General features: G+C 43.9%; 1 protein-coding gene across 24 annotated transcripts in view; it reads right to left on the reverse strand.

The window, feature by feature from the left end:
- Nucleotides 1–19573, reverse strand: part of Sorbs1 (sorbin and SH3 domain containing 1) — a 221916-nt gene that overhangs the window by 149163 nt on the left and 53180 nt on the right. For all 24 annotated transcript variants that reach the window (XM_030250827.1, XM_030250826.1, XM_017318096.2 and 21 more), the window contains one exon: nt 10112–10196. The gene's annotated coding sequence lies outside the window, so the exon portion shown is untranslated. Of the gene's footprint in view, nt 1–10111; nt 10197–19573 lie in introns of those variants that run through there.

The raw sequence follows: 19573 nt of genomic DNA on the forward strand, positions 1-19573 counted from the left end.
CATAGCATGCATACATGAGGCCCTGGATTTAATCTCAGGCATTCCAACAGATGATGACAGACGGACAGAAAAGGAAATTAACATGCTAGTAGCAGCAACAGTTATTGAACACAGTTAGATAAAAGGGATAAGTTCTGTTCCTTAACAGTAGAATAACTATAGTTGACAATTGACTGAATATTTCAATGCACATAATAAAGATTATGAATGCTCCCAAGGCAAAGAAAGGTAAATACCTGAAAGAACAGAGAAACCAATCACCTGGGTCCTGATTATCACAAGTTACTCTTTACCCCATAGACACAAGGACATCTCAAATAGAAATCAAAACAACATCTTTAAAAAGACGATCATTTATATTATTCAGTCTTATATTTGTATATTATAAAAAGGAGGAGGGGGCAAAAGCCCTTAGACCTGGTCAGTCTTCTCAAGTTCAGAAGTTTATTATATAAAAGAGAAAGCTAAGAATACTTAAGAGCAAACAATATAATTAGAAAATTTGTACAAATGTTTCTGACAGGGTAACTATATGAGCAAATCAAATTATACAGAGTTCAGAATGTTTCAAAACTAACATAATGGCTTTATATTTATAAAGAATACTAAAAAAAATTATTACAATACTTTCTGGTTTTCTTCCATTTGAAGGAAAAAAAAAAAGCATTTAAGTTGTCCAACCACTCCAACTATTTTGCCCCTATTGTTTTAAACCAAGTTCCCCAATTTCAAAAGCCGGGAAAACAAAATGTTCTGTTGACCCTAAAGATCTCTTGATTTTTCATGATAGGATTTGAGACAAACTTGGAGAGTTACAATAGCCAAGCCAGGGAGATCAGAATAGGATGCCCTAAGGAGATCCAAGGACAGCAACAAACAGCCATGCCCATGCAAGAATTCCACCCAGTATTAATAGATGGTCTTGTTTTTCCAAAGCGACTAAAAACCAAATTATGTGAACATTTCTGAGTATTAAATTCTGATCTCCGTTTCTAAAACTTTTAAAATGCTGCTGTTTGTGGACACCTATGAAGGACAACATGGCAACAGTACAGTGTCTAGCTATGGCTTTTGTTGGCTGGTCTTGCATGTACTGTAAAATATATGCATAAAAAAAAGGAGTTTTTCTCTTGGCCGAAGAAGGGTCTGAGGAGAGAGTAAATGAGCCTCAGGGAGGAGAGGGGTACAAGCTTGACTGTGAGAAAATAAGACTAGCCAAGGTGTCTCTGCAACAGCAACTTACATAAGAGTGTTTCCAGCTTTGAGTCCATATTGGGACAGCTCTGGAAACTACAAATTGCACTGAAACGGGGCTGCCTTCAGCACAGCTCTATCTAATCAGAAAAGCAATCTTCAGAGTGGGTGCCTGCCACTCAGAGCCATCCAGAGGTGGCCACATTTAGAACTGAGTGTGACTAAGCATAACTGAGCAGGGAGTGTCACCTCCTGGAAACGTACAAGGGTTCTATATGCAGATCATATACATACATACTCACCTCAAAGCAGTTCCTGACCCCTCTCCGAAAGGTCTAAGAACCAATTGGGATGGTTTTGTCCTATGATGGGCAGTAATCACTGGCTATAATGCCAATCTCCTTGTTCTAGTGACAACTCAAAGCACAACCTAATGTTTATGCCCCCAAACCTGGACCAAAAAAGAAAGTCGGGAAATACTTTATCTATCCTTGCAATAGTCACTAGATGGAAGGGGAGAAAATATCTTGTTTCTACACATGGCCAGCAAATGTGACATAATTTCCTGCTTGTTTAAAAGGTGTAAAAATCAAATGTGTAAATCTCTTGAAAAAACATCAATATCTAAGAATGATGATAATGCTGCACAAACTGAGTTCTGGCCAGAAAGGAGATTTACAAATCACTGGTAACAGAACAAAGTTACAGCCCTAAGAAGTACTTGTAGACAATGAAATTGCAAAAACTGCCCAACAGACGCCAAGTAGTTCCCCTCTCACACGTCTCTATGTCGTCATCAACTTACGCAAACTAAATTGTGAGCCTTTGAGAGAGAGAGAGAGAGAGAGAGAGAGCGAGAGAGAGAGGCAGAGAGGGAGGGAATGATATGCACACCTGTGTACAGATGTGTGCACATAAAGGACACTGTCAAGTGTCATCCCCATCACTCCATCTGGGAGTGGTCTCTCCCTGAACCTGAAGCAGTTTCCACTGATAAGAAAATAAAAAGTAGATAGAAAGGGTGGCGGGGGGAGAGAAGAGAGGATGAGAGAAGATGAGAAGAACAGAGTGTCATCTGCACAATTGTATGCAGGTACATGCACAGGGTACACAGAGGCCAGAGGACAGCATCAGGTACCATCTTCTATCACTCTCTACCTGATTCTTTTGAAATGGGAGCTCTCCTCAATCTGAAACATGTGTTTCTTCAGTTGATCTGGTACCATCAAGCCCCAATGATCCTCTTGTCTCTGGCCTCAACAGTGTAGACACGTGTATAAATGAGACCACACCCAGCTTATTCCATGGGTTCTGGGGTGCCAGCTTATTCCACGGGTTCTGGGATGCCAGCTTATTCCACGGGTTCTGGGATGCCAGCTTAGGTTCTGGTGCTCAGAGAACGAGTGCTTCTAACCATCTCTGAGCCATCTCTCCAGTCCGGACAGATTGTTAAGACAAGAAAGAGTCTGGATTGTATTTTAATCTATCTGAACTCTGAGATTAGAAACGAGAAACTGCAACAGATTCCAGATTTCAGAGAACCTAGAGCCAGTTCCCAGCACCCACGTGGACCTTGCAACACCTGTAACTCCATTTCCACGGGATCCTATGCCCTCTTTTGACCTTCAATAGGCACCAGGCATGCACACAGTGCACAGACATACATGCAAGAAAACCACTCATGCATACAAAATAAGTAAATCTATGAAAAAAAATTAAGATTTCTCTCTAAAGGGTGTGGTGAAATTCACTTGAAATAGTCTGATCTGTGAGCCAAATTATGGCAACTAAACCACACCTAAAATCCTTATTTGCCTAAAGCAGTTAAATAAAGTGTTCATTAAGAATACCCTAATATCTTTTCAGAAATCAGGAACAGAGGAAGGGAAGAAACTGGCCTGGAATGTCATACCTGACACATCCAAAACTCTGAAACTTAAGTTACCAACCCTTGCGATAGATCAATAATAAACTTGAAGAGCTAAAAAAGACAATAAGCACTGTGAACAGGCAGTGACTTCAATCAATATAAACTAATATGAACAGCTACATACAGACCAAGAGATAAAAGAACTTAATGGATAATGAAAATGAAAAGAGATGCTAGTGTGGTCCTGTGTAAACAGAGTAAGTCATGCGAAAGCATGAAGTACCAAGGAGAACACAGTGAGAGAAAGGCCAACTCTCCTCTCCACACCGCTGCCCTTCCCAACAGAACGTTCATCCTGAAATGGTCTGGAAGTCTGATGTCTGAGCCTCCTTTTTGATTCACACACACACACACACCAAAAAAAAAAAAAAAGAAAAAGGAAAAAAAAGCAAACAAGCAAACAAGAAAAACCCCTTGAGGAAGATGTCCTTTATAGTCCATTTTTCAAACTATGATTTTGTTTGTACGTATGATATACACACGGGGGCACATGTGTGGAGGTCTGAGGAGAACTGTAGAGTTGGTTCTCTCCTTCTATCTTTGAGTGGGTTCCAGGGATCAGACTCAGGCTGTCTGGCTTAGATTGCAAGCGCTTCCACCAGCTGGGACATCTTACTGACCAGACTCTGTTGTCTTACATGCTCTGTTACTCTTCATTTCCAGGACCATGAGAACGCCCCGTTCATTTTAATTCCTGGGATCACTTACTATAAAGAAGGAAAGATCCTTTCGTCTTAGCTCCAAACTTTGTCTCTGTAACTCCTTACATGGGTATTATGTTCCCTATTCTAAGGAAGAATGAAGTATCTCCCCATTGGTCTTCCCTCTTCTTAATTTTCTTGTGTTTTGCAAATTGTATCTTGGGTGTTCTATGTTTCTGGGCTAATATCCACTTATCAGTGAGTGCATATCTAATGACTTCTTTGGTGATTGGGTTACCTCACTAAGGATGATATCTTCCAGATACATCCATTTGTCTAAGAATTTCATAAATCCATTGTTTTTAATAGCTGAGACAAAGTTTGGAGCTAAGACGAAAGGATGGACTATCCAGAGACCATAATCAGCCACCAAACCCAGACACTATTGCATATGCCAGAAAAATTTTGCTGAAGGGACCCTGTTATAGCTGTCTCGTAGGCTATGCCAGTGCCTGGCAAATACAGAAGTGGATGCTCACAGTCATCTATAAGATGGAACACAGGGCCCCAGTGGAGAAGCTAGAGAAAGCACCCAAGGAGCTGAAGGAGTCTGCAACCCTATAGGTGGAACAACAATATGAACTAACCAGTACCCCCTGAGCTCATGTCTCTAGCTGCATATGTAGCAGAAGATGGCCTAGTCGGCCATCACAGGGAAGAGAGGTCCCTTGGTATTGCAAACTTTATATGCCCCAGTACAGGGGAATGCCAGGGCCAAGAAGCAGGAGTGGGTGGGTAGGGAAGAAGGGCAGAGGGAGGGTAGAGGGAACTTTCAGGATAGCATTTGAAATGTATGTAAAATAAAAAATCTAATAAAAGATAAATAAATAAATAAATAAATAAATAAATAAATGAAGGAAAGATCCTCCCCAACAACTGTGAGTTAAGTTGTATGGGTCACCTTCATTACGTTTATACTCTGTGAGAACACAAGACATGAAAGGCAACATTGATACTATAAAAGCCACCGAAGCCTTCGGTGGCCATAACCACTCTCAAAGGCAGCCTGTCACGAGTCCGCCCACATGTTCCAGAGACCAGGTGTACCGGAGGCTCATTCTGAATATTTTCCCTAAAAGCCTGGCATCTTCAAGCCCACGCCCAAACAAATCAGGTGCCTGGGATTAAATCAACCCATCCTGGAATACACTCCAAGGCTTTCCATTAAGGCATCTTTTCCACACAAGGCTGGGTAGGCCAGGTAGACAGAGGGGGTGGGAGGGAGGAGAAACCCTGCAGATCTTCAGGAGCCTTGAGGTTAAGGGTAGGGCTATCCTGAAGGCAGAGAGGGGAGGCAGACAGGCTTTAAAATAGATAATGTTGGGGCTGGAGAGATGGCTCATCGGTTAGGAACACTGTTCTTCCAGAGGTCCTGAGTTCAATTCCCAGCATCCACATGTTGGCTTACAACCATCTGTAAAGGGATCAGATGCCCTCTTCTGGTGTGTCTGAATGCAGCTATAATGTACGTATATACATAAACATAAATAAATAATTCTTTAGATAATGTTGGAAAGGGCTAAGGAAGTTGGGAGAAAATCAAAAGAAATATTCCGGTAGCCTGAAATGGGTAAACTAAGAAGACCAGTAAGATCCTGCGGAGGCTTCGTAGGTGATTCACAGGAAATGGAATGAGATGAATGAAACCAGCACAGAGCAGCTGCACTTCATGCCAGAACCACAGAAATAAGATGAAAATGTATGCGATTCAAAACGGGTCCCCTCCCACGAGTCCTCGGTGTTTGGGGGATATGGATGACGAATAAGCCCCACACATAGGCGTTGCAGTTATAGTTACTCTGGTCTTTAAGCTGGGACATTTTGAGGATGTCCTAAATGTCACTGTGCTGCCTGTTACTCTTTGCTGGATACTTCTTTTTAATTATGTGTATAGGTGTGTGTCTGTGTGGAGTCGTGTGCAGGTGTGTGGGTGCATTAAGAGGTCAGAGGTGTCAGATTCCCCTGGCACTGGCCTTAAGCCACCCCTCCAACCCCTTTTCATAGAATTTTATAGTATCTTTCTGTGGAAATTAACTAATTTTCAGACATGTTTCACACACACAGTGGGTCTTCAGTTTATCCCTCTGGGATAACATAATCATGGCAGGAAAAGAAATCTGAAGGGTATGTGTCATAAAAAATTTTAATCCCAATCCAGGGTTTTTATCCCACCTTTGACTACTTAGTTCCCCAATAAAAGACAGACACAACCTTTATATTCACTCTAAGTCTTTAAAAGCATAAGAACTGGGCAGATATCTACCCTCCATGCTATTAAAATGTATCTCTTATCAATAACCCTGCGTTATTACTTACTATGTTTTCTGTGGGCTGCTCTTCACTCCAATTGGCCAGCCCTAACCCACGTTCTCACTTAACCCATGGCGATTTCTCCTCCATCCCTCCTCCATCCCCTACTCCCTGGGTCATTCTCCTCCAACCTCAAGCCAGAGAATCCTATGTCTAAACCGCACCTATGTCTCTTCTGCCCAGCTACTGGCTGTTGGCATCTTTGTTTATCAATTAAAAATAACCTGGGGATGTGGCCTACAGGCAGACTCCAGGTCTTGGGGGCCCACACTTAATATACAGCAAGACCAAACCACAACTGGGGTGTGGAGTAAATTTAAGTCAGCCACAATGCAGCTTGTCAAAGCTCCAGCCCATAGGAAAAGCAATGCAGTTTACAGATTATTGGCAAAGGCTGCTGCTGGTCTTCTGGCTTGCCAGCCAAAAGCACACTGATGCATCAAGTGCACAAATGCAGTTTATAAATTGTCCCAGAAAACAGATTTTAAATTGTGCAAATCTAGACTGAATTTTCTTGATGTGGGGACATCACGGTGTTTTAACTTTTTATACAAGATGAGGCTTTGTTACAATTTTCGTATCATTTGTGCAGTTCACAGCAAAGGGGAATCAAACCATATTCTCTTGCATATGTCCTTAGTCTACTTCTTTAAAAAATTCCTCATTACATGTATGTAGCCTATGTATGCACGTGTATCATATGCAGGTGCACATGTCACAGCATAAGTGGACAGAGGAGAATTTACGGAAGTTGGTTCTCTTCTTCAACCATGTGGGTCCTGAGAATAAGTGTCCAGTTGTCAAGCTTGGCAGTCAGGGGGTGCCTTTACACTCTGAGCCATCTTACCAGACCTTAATTTACTTCCTAGGGTTTATCCAGAAAAAAAACACCCTTTGTCTTTTTCTCTTCTCTGTCAAAATCGTACATATGGCCTCATCCAGTCTTAGCTTTAAATACCATCCAGAGCTGATTTTATAGCATCAGGCAACATTATTATACCTCTGTGATAATGGTAGGTGGGCATCTCAAAATTAATATGGCTCAGTGGAAACTTTTCTCTGAGAGTCATATATATAGCCCACTACACAGCTGAGGTCAACCTTAAACGTACAGTCCTTGCGCCTCCACATGCTGACCGCTATATTAAGTTTATATGGTGCTGAGGAATGAGAAACTCACGATTTCTGTGTCCATCAGATAAGTACGCTATCAGCAGAGCTACACCTCCAGCCTTGAAATCAAAAATTTAGGGTCCCTCTTTGTTCCCCATCTGAATAATTGACCTGGCCCAAACTCCTAGCTCAGCTGTGATTCTCCTCTTCGATCACAGCCCACACTGAGCTGCAGACTCTATCTTCCAAGCATAGCCGAACCTTATTACTTACCATCACTCTGTGGTTTCGCCCGCACCTCTACCTATCGCCTGGCAACGGACAAGGTCTCTGCCCTCGTTTCTATTATCCATTCAAGATCCTAAAGAGTGATTTCACAGTGGAGGACCACATCAACTAACTACTCTACCTACCCAAGTTTCTCCAGTACAATCTAGTCACTCAGACACAGAGAAACCCAAACTTCACCATGACCTACCTACACAATCTGGTTCCCATCTACACTACCATCTCATTTCACATCCCTCCCTCCCTAAGCCACCCCCAGCCCAAGGTCAGCCAAACCACCCCACTTCCTGTCCCTCCACCATGCCAAAGCAGCCTGCCTCAAAGGCTCTGCCTTCCCTTGCTGTTTCCTGAGACCACCCCTCCCTGATTCCTTTCCTCCATTCAGATCTCTATAGGAAATCGGTCTCTCTCGCCCCTTTTCACTTTCCCTCACTCTCTTTCTCCGGCTCTCTCTTTTCTTTTTAATTTCTTTCATAGCATTTATTATTCCCAGAAATTGCATTTTTTTCACTTGGCTTATGTGTTTGCTCCATGTATAACCATACACATAGTTAAGATTCATCAGGTTCAAGGAGCCTAAGAAGTGGAGAGACCACATCAAGACACAGGGAGAGATAAGCAGAGATCTCAACCCCCCTTGGAGTTCATGTTCTTATCTGTGGTCATCGCTCAAGGCTGAGCTCCAAGGATGAGTAGACACACAGCCCACCTTGTGGACAGCAAATCCCCAAGTCTTTTTATAGAGTATACATAACCACATGCTTGCTGGATAGATTAAATGTCCACCTGCGTCCCTGAAGACTCCACTGTATATCCCTCTTTCTACCTGATGGGATTTAAGATGGGACCCAGAATGACCAACATGTTCCCCCAAAGCAGATTAAAAAACAAAACAAAAACACAGCTTCTGTGGGTGAGTTGGGTCCCTAGTCCTAGGCCTGATTGTCCTGACTAAATGTCCTTTCTTCCAGCCAACCCTAGCACCCACCCAGCTCCTCCAGGGGTGAGGGTAGTTGTCTTAAACCACACACAGAGTTACGCAAAGGAAAAATTAGTTACCTCCAACTGAGTCTTACTGAGTATCTAAGCCATACTTAAGGGCAGGCCCTTTGCCCAGCAATAGATGGACAATACAAAGTGAAGTCACTGGGATTTTTGGGAAGTTTTGGTCTCATGATGCTTTGTCTGAGCTTTTTTGTTTTTTAAACCTTTATAGGTCTTTTGCTTATATATTATGGTTTCTAACTTTGTGTCTTTATATAATTTCTGTTGGAAACGTGTTGTGTCTCTGTGTCTGTGTCTGTCTGACTTTCTTGTGTTTTTTCTTTGGCTCTTTACTTCTTTGTTCCCATTCTGGTTTGAAGTCTTTATTGCTGTCTTATTTTACTACTTTTTAAATGCTCGGTTGTTTTCTGATGAGAGGAGGGAGATGGAATTGGGTGGGGGGAGGACCTGTGAGGAGTTGGGGGGAGGGAAAAATAAAATCACAATATTTTGTATGAAAAAAAAATATTTTCAACAAAAAGGAAAGAACAATTAAAAAGTGTGTGTGTGTGTGTGTGTGTGTATGGAAAATAAAACAGAGTTAGAGTAGTAGTAACTAACTTAAAAAGAAAATGAAAATGTCTTACAAAACCACCCTAGAGATCTCAGAAAACAAGTATTTAAAAGCCATGTTACCAACCTGTACATATGGGAGGATAATTTTAATGTGCTAGTGAACTCTGACATGACAAGCTTTAGAGTCTTGTCTCTTGGGGTAGCAGGTAAAGAGAGACATGAGCACCGCAAAGCAAGACAGGAAGACTCCCTCTAGCCCTGGCCTCAGTGACCTGCCTGTAGGAGCTGTCTCTTCAAGCTATTTCTGGGACACTAGAAAAGGCTACGTAATTAAGGTAAAGTGTGTGAGAGATGAGTGAGCTGCAGGGTATCTCGGAAGCCCAGAGTGTTACACTGTATCTGCCTAACACCTCACTCTCTCTGAAGTATTTTCACATATATCATCTCCTTTAGTCTTCAAAGCAAGCAGCCCCAAAGTGTAAACAATTCAAGATATACTTTGCTGTTTGAAACCTCAGAAATCACACAATTACTCTAGATCCCACAGTAAACTTGGCAGACCCTAGATATGCCTAAATTCAGCTGTGACGGTGGTCCCCAGCTGGTGATACTGTGTGGACAGGTTTAAGAACTGTGACCTCGCTACAGGAAGTGTGTCACTGTGGGCAGTCTTTGAAGTTTCAAAGCCACATACCATTCCCAGTTCATTTTCTCTGTTTCTAGTTGGTGGTGGGAGTTCTCAGCTGCTCCTGCTACCAAGCCTGCCGCCTGCTGCCATGATTCCCTGCCATGATGCACTCTTTTCCCTCTGGAATTATAAGTCCCGCCTCCCTTCTAGAAGCTGCCTTGCTCATGGTGTTTTATCGGAGATTAGAAAGGTAGCTAACACACCAGCCTATAGACTTTCTTCCATGGGGAAAAAAAAAAGATGAACGTCCTATCTGCCAATCACAGTGCATGGTCAATATTTCCCTTCCCTGCAATAGGAGAGGAAAGAAGAAGAACACATATTCACCAGTGCTTCAAGGTGGTGGGAAGATGCATCGGTCCTGGAGTTCTGAGCTGAGAGGATCTCAGGGTCTTCCAATGGATGCCAACTCCTGAAAGAGCACACAAAACATTCTGAGTAAACCACAAACAAGCTAGCCTTACCTACCTCAGCAGCCTCGTCTCAACCCAACTGCTGGGCAAGCCCTCAGTCTGCAGAGACACAGCACTGCACCTGCTTCCTAGATCCTGGCAAAGACTCAGGAATGCCATGGAAAAGCTCGGGCATCTTAGGCCTGAAACATTTCTCGCCACACAAGCTCGAAACTAATTCAATCTCCAGAAGCCATGTTGGAATGAGGGAACTCACTCTCAAATGTTGTCCTCTGACCATAACGTGTATACACACATGTAATAAATTAAGATTATGATCATGATCATGCTGCTACTGCTGTTGGTGCTGCTGCTGATAAACTTCATACTTTTTCCTTCTCTTTAAAAGCCAAACAGATCAGAAGATCTGTATGTAGGGATAATCTCTGTTTACTGTGTGAAGCATCATCTGTCAGTAAAACTCTGATGGCCAATAAGCTGAGGCAGGATTAGAAGGTGGGACACATCTGGCAGAGAGAGAGGAACCCTGGGAAATATGCAGGCAGGAAGATTCCCCAACCAAGCTCAGGAAGTCTGACCAGATGTAAGAAACTGGGGAGTGGTAACTACCCACGTGGTAGACATAAAATAGTAAAAATGGGTTAATATAAACTACAAGCTAGTCAGGGAACAGACCTAGCTTATGGCCTAGGCATTTATTTATAAATAAGGCTCTAAGTCATTTGGGAATTGGTAGAAAAGCCCACAGTTACATCTGTAAACACAGACAACATTCGTGTCAGACCTTGATGACCTGGTAGTACACAGCAGTCACCCTTCATAAGTACAGACCCCAGCATCCTGGGTTTTCTCTACATAGAAAACTGTGACTTTCATTCCTCGGAGCCCTCGTTTGCCTCTCCTTTTGTAGAGAACCTGGGTCAATGCCCAGCACCCACAGGACAACTTATAACCATCTGTAACTCCAGCTCCAGGGGAACAGAGGCCCTCATCTGGCCTCCATAGGTACTGCATGCATGTGGCACACATACACTCATGCAGGCAAACACTCAGAGATAAAAATAACATTTCAAAGAGAAATCTAAGGGCTGAAGATGTAGAACATGTGCCTAGCATGTGGAGGGCTTTAGGCTTTATCTCTAGCACATTCACAGAAAAGCAAAAAGGAGACAAGGACATATGCTGATGTATAAAGACACCACCAGCATTGCAATGTTAGCAGCACTCAGCTTTAAGGTAGTGAGAGTTATTTATATCATTCTCTCAAAGAATTTATTGATTGGTTCACCGAGCTCTATCCCACACCAGACTGCGTGAGGTGACAGAGATACAAAGTCAGCACAGCCCTTGGGTTGTCCTGAGGAAAAGGCCCAGCCTAGACACTCTGGATGGGCATGCTCAGGAGACGTAGGAGTACCAAGCAGGAGCACCTGGTGCAACAGAAGCCGAGACAGTTCTTCCTAGCACGGACAGGACGCTGGGGAAACCCCAAAGTCTAGACGGGAGAGGGGCCAAAAAGAGAAGGTTCTCATCCCAGCACATGGGACAATGCAGGCAAAAGCAAGGACATTTGAAAAGCCAGCTATGCAGGGCGGTGGTGGCGCACGGCTTTAATCCCAGCACACGGGAGGCAAAGACAGGCGGATTTCTGAGTTCGAGGCCAGCCTGGTCTACAAAGTGAGTTCCAGGACAGCCAGGGCTACACAGAGAAACCCTGTCTCAAAAAAACAAACAAACAAACAAACAAACAAACAAAAAAACAGAAAGAAAAGCCAGCTATTTTAGCTTTGTCCAGGTCTCTTATCTCGTTGATCTTAACACCAACAATTCACACAAAGAAAAACAACCAGAACAAACAAACCAAAACCCAATCCTTGTCTTGCATCATGTAACCCAACATTTGCAGGAACTCGGTATACAGCACGGCATGTACACAGGCTAAGGCCAGGATGAGGGAACAAGACACAGTCCCCCTGAATGGTGGACAGGATTTCACCACAGCTGTTTGGCAAGTTTTTCGGTGGTGTTGGTGGTGGTGGTGGTATTTTATTTGTTTGTTTTTAATCTGGCTGAAAATGAAAATCACCTGGAGCACTAAAAAGACTCTAACAAAAATAATTTTGATTTTTTTGTTTGTCAGAGGAAGCAGAGATTCCGGCACCCAGCTGGGGATGGGGCTCCAGAATCATCTCGTCGAGGTCGTTAATTAAGCATCTTCCAGGAAAGCACCAAGAATACTGCTTATAGGAGATTTATTCATTCTCGGTACGTCCATCTCATTTCTAGTCTACGACAGCCACTGCTCACTTAACTCCATTAAGCAGAAGACAGAATGCGGGAAGAATGGAAACTGGATAAGTGAGGCAGGCCTCCCTCTCTTCAGCAGCATACACCCAGACTACATGTTCCCAGTTGAAACGAGGGCTGCTTAGTCCCAACAGTATCCCTACGTACCTGTGCAGGCCCCCTCCAGCAGCACAAAGGATCTGCACCTCTCCAGACATCAAATGGCCTTCGAGGAACAGATTCGGGACATAAGCATTCTGCCCAGGTCCCTGCTGCCTATCAAAGGGCAAGCACTGCAGATGAGTGTAAGGTGTGGAGATCCGCCAAGCCAGCTGAGTACTTCTCTTTGCAGATTTCCACTTTGTGGTCATGTAATGGCTTGAGCCATCCCAAGCCAAAAATGGCAAAGTAAATGTATGTGCCACAGAGATGATGGATTGGAGCAAGCTGCTTTGCTGAATGGACCTGCCTGGAGAGAAGGCTTCCTCATATCACCGCATTCGAGCAGGTGACCTTCCAAGAGCCAACACCAAACAAAGCCACAGCTAGCCAAGGTCAACCTGCTTGAACAAGAGGCCAAGCACCAAGCCTCACTATCCTCCAACAAAACAAGGAGACACTCCCAGGATCCCAAGAAATCCACAGCTAGCCAAGGTCAACCTTCTTGAACAATAGGCCAAGCCTTAGTACCTTCAACAAAACACAGAGACTCTCCCAGGAATCCCACTCCAACCTAATTAACCTCCACTTTGAGTCAGAAATCAAGTTTAGAAGGGTATACGGTGGTGTATGGGAGGGAGGGTGGCGAGCTCGGCAAAAGCAAGGGGACTTTTGCTCCTTCTGGTAGTCCTCAATTTTCAAATGGTTCATTCCTCTTCGTACAGTTCTAACATGCCCTGGCCAAAAACAAGACACTTCTCTAGTCCAGTGCTTCGAAAGACAGGGCGGCTTTTGTTTCAGGCCCTGCTAAAGCCCTCACCTCCCTCAGCTGCGGCCTCTTCTTCTCTACTCCATCCCCAGACCACAGAGTAGCATTAGCTGTTGTAAATCCATCTCAGCTACCCTCATTCCTACCAAACGTCGGACAAGACCCACCAAACCCATTCCAGCCCAAGGGGAGCCCTCATGCCCAATGGCCTCAGAAACCTATGCGTATCTCCTCCACAGCACAGATGACTTCCGTTTTCACACTACATTATGCCTCAGCCCATACATGGACAAGGACCTGTCCCATTCTGCTTTGCCTTTTTATTGTTGTCTTCCTTCACGTTCCAAGTTGGGCAGCAAGTCACATATCCCCAGACAGTACCTCCAAACTCTGATTTCTGTCAAAATATATCTCAAATGCCATGCCACCCCAGACAGACTTGGCTGTTCTCTCTCTGTGTGCTTAATACAAGGCCTCACTCACTTCCCAAGCTCAAGGTAGTGTTCTCTTTCCTACCAGCAACAAATCCACAGCCCAAGAGAGAAAAGGCCAACCAACCAGGTTGGAAAGGAAACAAATTCCAGTACTTGACCCTTCTGGCTTGCTTTCATATCACACTGCATCGGTTATCCTACTGAAGATCACTTGACAACTGGCAAAATTAACCCCTCTTGAACCTGGTAAGGGATTTCTGGGATCACAGGGGCCATCACCAATGCTAACACCCTAAGAGCCTGAACTCCATTGAAACTTCCACGGGCTCACACTAGCGTGGCTCTCTCCACTCAGTCCCAGTGCCAGCCAAACCTCTTCCTCCCGCACCCACTGGCAGAGGAACTGGGTCTTCGAAGGTTTTTTTAAGCTCTCCCACCTACTCCACAAATTCAGTAGGAGGAAAAATGAATGTTTCCAAGGCCTCTGAATGACACAATACTCATAAAGTACAACAGAATTAGCTGGAAACTAGCAAAAAAAAATAATCATTTTAGCTTCCCTTAAAAAAAATTATAAAACCACACCTACTTAAGATGATTCAGAGTAACTTTATGCTTTTTCATCTACTTGAATATGAATGTTTCTTTCCTCCAAGCTGGTGGTTTCTTCCCTGCGCCCCACCCTAAGACTGTATGTTCAGGACCAAACTTCCACAGATACCAAATCTATTCTATCTGATTTGGCAGCCTTGAGAACATCTCAACAAAGCCAAGGACACCATAAATGGCCAGAGACAACCCACTCCAAACACCTTAATGCTACTTGCATTGAGTAGTAACAGAATTTGTATTTCTACTGCATAAAAAAATAAAGTAACAAAACTTCTTTTCCTATCTCTTGCCGAGGATGGGACACTGTCATCATTAAGATCTCAGAAGAAATAGTACCTCTTGACCAAGGCCAGTTCTGACTCCCAAACCTTACTCTCAGCAGCAAAGGCTCCTGTCTAAGTAGAACCTAACATGATCCACTGTTATCACATTTATCTCATTCAAACAGCAGGGACCTTACCTGACATGTTCATTTCTGTAACCCCAGGACCACACAGTTCCTGGCTCGTGACATGTGCTCAGTATGAGCCAGACATGTAACCAGGTGAGTGGAACATGGCTGAGGGCTCCCTGAGCACACTCCATGGCATGGCTTCACTGTGGTTTCTGGGATGAGTCTTCTGGTGCCCTTAGCTATGACTCCTCAATTCTGTCACTACCTGGATATTGGCTCCCATGTATACTCTCTACTGTATAGCCTAGCTGCTCAGAGTGGGGTTCCCATGGAAACTCAGTTATCAAATTGGGCTTCTCCTCCTCTGCCTCCATTCAACCATACACTATTTGAGAACTTCAGATATGGGATTGGGGTAGCTGGCAAAACTCACCACTGGAACCACATCTTCATGTTCTCCATTATCCTCTGTCACCACTAATGAACGTACAGTGAGGTGCTACAGATCCCATTATTGAAGTCTAACCCTCTTTCTGCCAACTCATTTGCCCATTAGCTTCCTTTTCACCCTTGAGCTTCCTCCACATGGACCTGGGCCTGGTGTCCTTCGCTATTACAGTATTTATCTCAACATCCAAAAACCATCTTTCATCTGCCTGTTTTCCTAATTGGGTGTCCCTTAATGGCCAGCACCCAATCTAACATGCACCTGTTGGTTCTGAGCCTGGCACACAGTAGGTATCTAACAATAATATATTGACCTGAACCACACACCTTGTTTTCTGATATACAATTCCCATATCTACAGTGACTTGAAGGTTTTCCACACAACAGGAAGTACCCTACTGCTAAATGTATTTGTTCAACCCTCCCTAAAAGAAATCATGACCATGATCATCACACTGGCGACAGAATGAAGAGAGGCCAACAGCTGTGGCACAAAGGGATGAGTGCAGACAGCCTTTCCTCCCTCTATTATCACAAAAACGTCATTTTCCTTCTCTAGTCTCAAATCTCTTCCTTGGTAAAATGAAAACATCCAGCAAGAAGCAAGCAAACAAAAAAAGCCTTATTATATAATTCTATTTACATAAACGTTTGGAGCAGACAAGCCATAGAGACTGAAAGTAGATTACTGGACGCCAGAGGATGGGGAAAAGAGGAGACTAGAGACGAATGCTGATGGATAAGGGCCTTCGTTAGGGCAGGCCAGAAAAAGGTGTCAATGATTGCACGACTTGACAACGTGCTGGAAGATGCTGAGCTGCGTACTTGGAAATGGTTAAACAGTACATTTTATGTAGCACCGATTTTATCTGACCAGAAAAGAAAAAACAAGCAAACAAACAAAAGGGAGCAGATAGACTGGAATAGAGGTTCAAAATTCGAGACTCAACAGGCCTTACCAGGCCTAGGGCATGTTCTGTGGACCTCAACAATTTCAGATTATTTGCACAATGTAAAATTCAAGTGTGTGTGTGTGTGTGTGTGTGTGTGTGTGTGGGTGGGTGGTGGTGTGCGCATGTGCATCTACACCTTCATACCTGAATCTAACATAGTTGCACTCACTGTGCAGTCCAAGCTACATTTGACCTTCTCATCCTCCTACTTCTAACTTCCAAATGGTGGGATTACAGGAAAGCACTGCACCTGGCTCCCAAATTTTTTAACTGTAGCTGTTATTATACAAATGGCACATATAATAAAACTGCACAGGACAACACACACAAACACATACATACACACACACACACACACACACACAAACACACACACACACACACACACACAAATGAGAACAAATAAATCCGAGTGGAAAGAATAAATAATAGAGTTTATGGAACAATATGGATATATTGTAGCAATGTCTGCTTCCTGAATTAGACACTGTATTATATAAAGTTACCCAAAATGTAACCACCTAAAGAAGTGGTACTTTGCCGGGTGTGCTGGCCCAAGCCTTTGATCCCAGCTCTTGGGAGGCAGAGGCAGGCGGATTTCTGAGTTCCAGGACAGCCTGGTCTACAAAGTTAGTTCCAGGACAGCCAGGGCTACACAGAGAAACCCTGTCTCACCACCACCACCACCACCCCAAAAAAGTGGTACTTTGCTACTTTCTATCAGTCTGTAATTCTTTCTTTTATTTTTTTTTAATTATTAAGCCAAAGATCTTATAATTTTACAGGGTGGTTTTTCCTTAAAAATAGCAAGATGTGGCAATGCTAAAACTCAAGGGTCACAGCTGTATGGAACTGGGTAGTAGCCATTTCTAGATGGTCTAAGTGTTTACAGGCATCTGTCCAACCCCAGAGCCCCATGCTGATGCATGTACTGGTTTTCTCTTAAAAGAAATATTTCCCTATCAACAGAAAAAGACCAAGAGTGTCTTATGTCTGCCCCACCCCACAAAATAAGGCAACCGCAACATTTTTGTGAAAACAAGAACATTCCACCCAGTTTGATCTTAGCCTTCCTCCCAAGCTACCTGCCTGGCCTCTGAGGTATTTGAGATTTCATACCCTTGGGCTATGTCTCTGTAGGGCCAATTCTCTTAGATTGTCAGCAAACACATTTTTTAAACAAACCACCAGAGGAAAACAGGTCTTAAGTACACAGTATCCTGTTCTCCCTAAATATGCTGGTTTCTTGACCTTGCCTTTCCTGGCAGGTGCCTTCTCTGCCATTAATACATGATCGCATCTAGATAAATCAGAAACTGCAGCTGTGTCTAGCAGGGGAGGGAAAGGGCCCTCACCGTGCACATTCCCTGCCCTTCCTACCACACCAGCATTCCCCCAAAGACAGTGAGTGAAATTCAAGAATCCCTGGAAAGGGGGTAAGGCACAGTCAGAGAAGCTAAGGTGTAGACAGTGCCAATTAGACTGCACAAAAGGAGCGCTTGGGGCTCCAGTCTGATGGAGACACTTCAATATCCCCCTCAGGTGACAGATATGCAGACTGCCTGGCACTGACCCATGCTGAAGTGTTTGCAAAGCGGTCACCTGTACTGTTGACTCCCTGCTACCTGGGTAGCCAGGTAAAATACATCTTTTATCAAGAAATCCTGAAGTCATGCTATCTTGTAGAAAAACTACCAGCTCACATGGCTGCAGAGTGAAACACCAGTAACTACTTGAGACAGGCCTAGCTAACATATACAGTGGGAGTTGAGGTCTCACCGTTAAAAGGAATACGAAGTATCTCGCTGATATTTTTGTACGGTTTTTTTTCCATTTATTTATTCTTCTCTCATATATTATATCTCAACTGCAAATCCCTCCCCCACCCCTCAAGAAAGGAGTAGGCCTTTCAGAAACATCAGCCAAATGAGGCATAACAAGCTACAATAAGGCCAGGCACAACCCCTCACATCGAGGCTGCCTAAGGCAGAGGAGAAGGAAGGATGGATGTGTGACTGATTTCAGTTATCTTGTCTTACTGGCTTCCCCTCAAACCTAAGCCCAGGGCACAGGATGTTATTAATCACACCCACTTAGGGAGAAAGATAACTCCCTGAGAGACAGATAGATGCCTTGCTTAGCATCAAGGCAACCCAGTAGGAAGAAAGGTGTCCCAAAGGCAGGCAAGAGTAAAGACAGCCCTGCTCCAACTGCTAGGAATCACACAGGAACACCAAGCTGCCCAGCCATAACATACATGCTGAGGACCCATGTCAGATCCATACAGGCCTCCTGATCTGTTCTATTTTTATAACGATTACTCAGTGAAATCCTTTTTTTTTTTCTGATACTGGGTTAATAAAGCATGCTAAAATGAACTTCACCTGTTCCTACTTTGTAAATGTGACTACCAGAAACTCATATATTACTTATCATATTCTATTGCACAATCGGACTGGAGAGAAACTTCTAGTGTTGAGGTCATAGCCATAATAGAAAAGATAACATAAGCTGGGCGTGGTGGCGCATGCCTTTAATCCCAGCACTTGGGAGGCAGAGGCAGGAGGATTTCTGAGTTCGAGGCCAGCCTGGTCTACAGAGTGAGTTCCAGGACAGCCAGGGCTATACAGAGAAACCCTGTCTCGAAAAAAACCAAACCAAACCAAACCAAAAAAGAAAAAATAACATAAGCCAACAGCCAACAGCTAAGCAAGGTATCCATTTCCCAGGTAGTTATCTTTCTCCCAAAGTGGGTATAACATCTCAAACCCTGGTCTTGGGTTTGAGGGGCAGCAAGTACGAGACGGTAACTGAACACACTCACTCACGCTGCCTCACACATCCATCCTTCCTTCCTTCTACCCTGCTTTCTTAAAAGGACAAAGTTTGATCTCTTAGTTTCTACCCCAGCTCTGCACAGCAGCAGCAGATGACCCAGTGGTTCTCCAGCGACAGCAGACACAGATACCATCCGCACCACACACAAGAGACCTGAGCATCTTGGTGCTTCAATCTAGGAGTCACTTGCAGCTAAGGAATTGGGTCCAGTACTACTAGGAGTGCCTTAGGCTTCTCTGGCGAACAGTCTGACAGGCCAGCCTGCAAAGGGGATGTGTGGCCTAGAGAGAGGGAAGGAACTCATCACAAGCCTCTCCGGAGCCAAAGACTGTCAGGATCTTTTCAACCAAGGTAGGAAATGACTGTCTGCTTTGGATATTGTTTCAAATATAAAAAGGAGCTGGTACTTCCTGTCTCAACACAAATTGTCAAGGTGATCAAACAGTATGGACAGGGAGGCTGAGTGTATTGCAAAGTGGCAGAC

Source organism: Mus musculus, chromosome 19, assembly GCF_000001635.26.
Source record: "Mus musculus strain C57BL/6J chromosome 19, GRCm38.p6 C57BL/6J".
Lineage (NCBI taxonomy): Eukaryota > Metazoa > Chordata > Mammalia > Rodentia > Muridae > Mus > Mus musculus.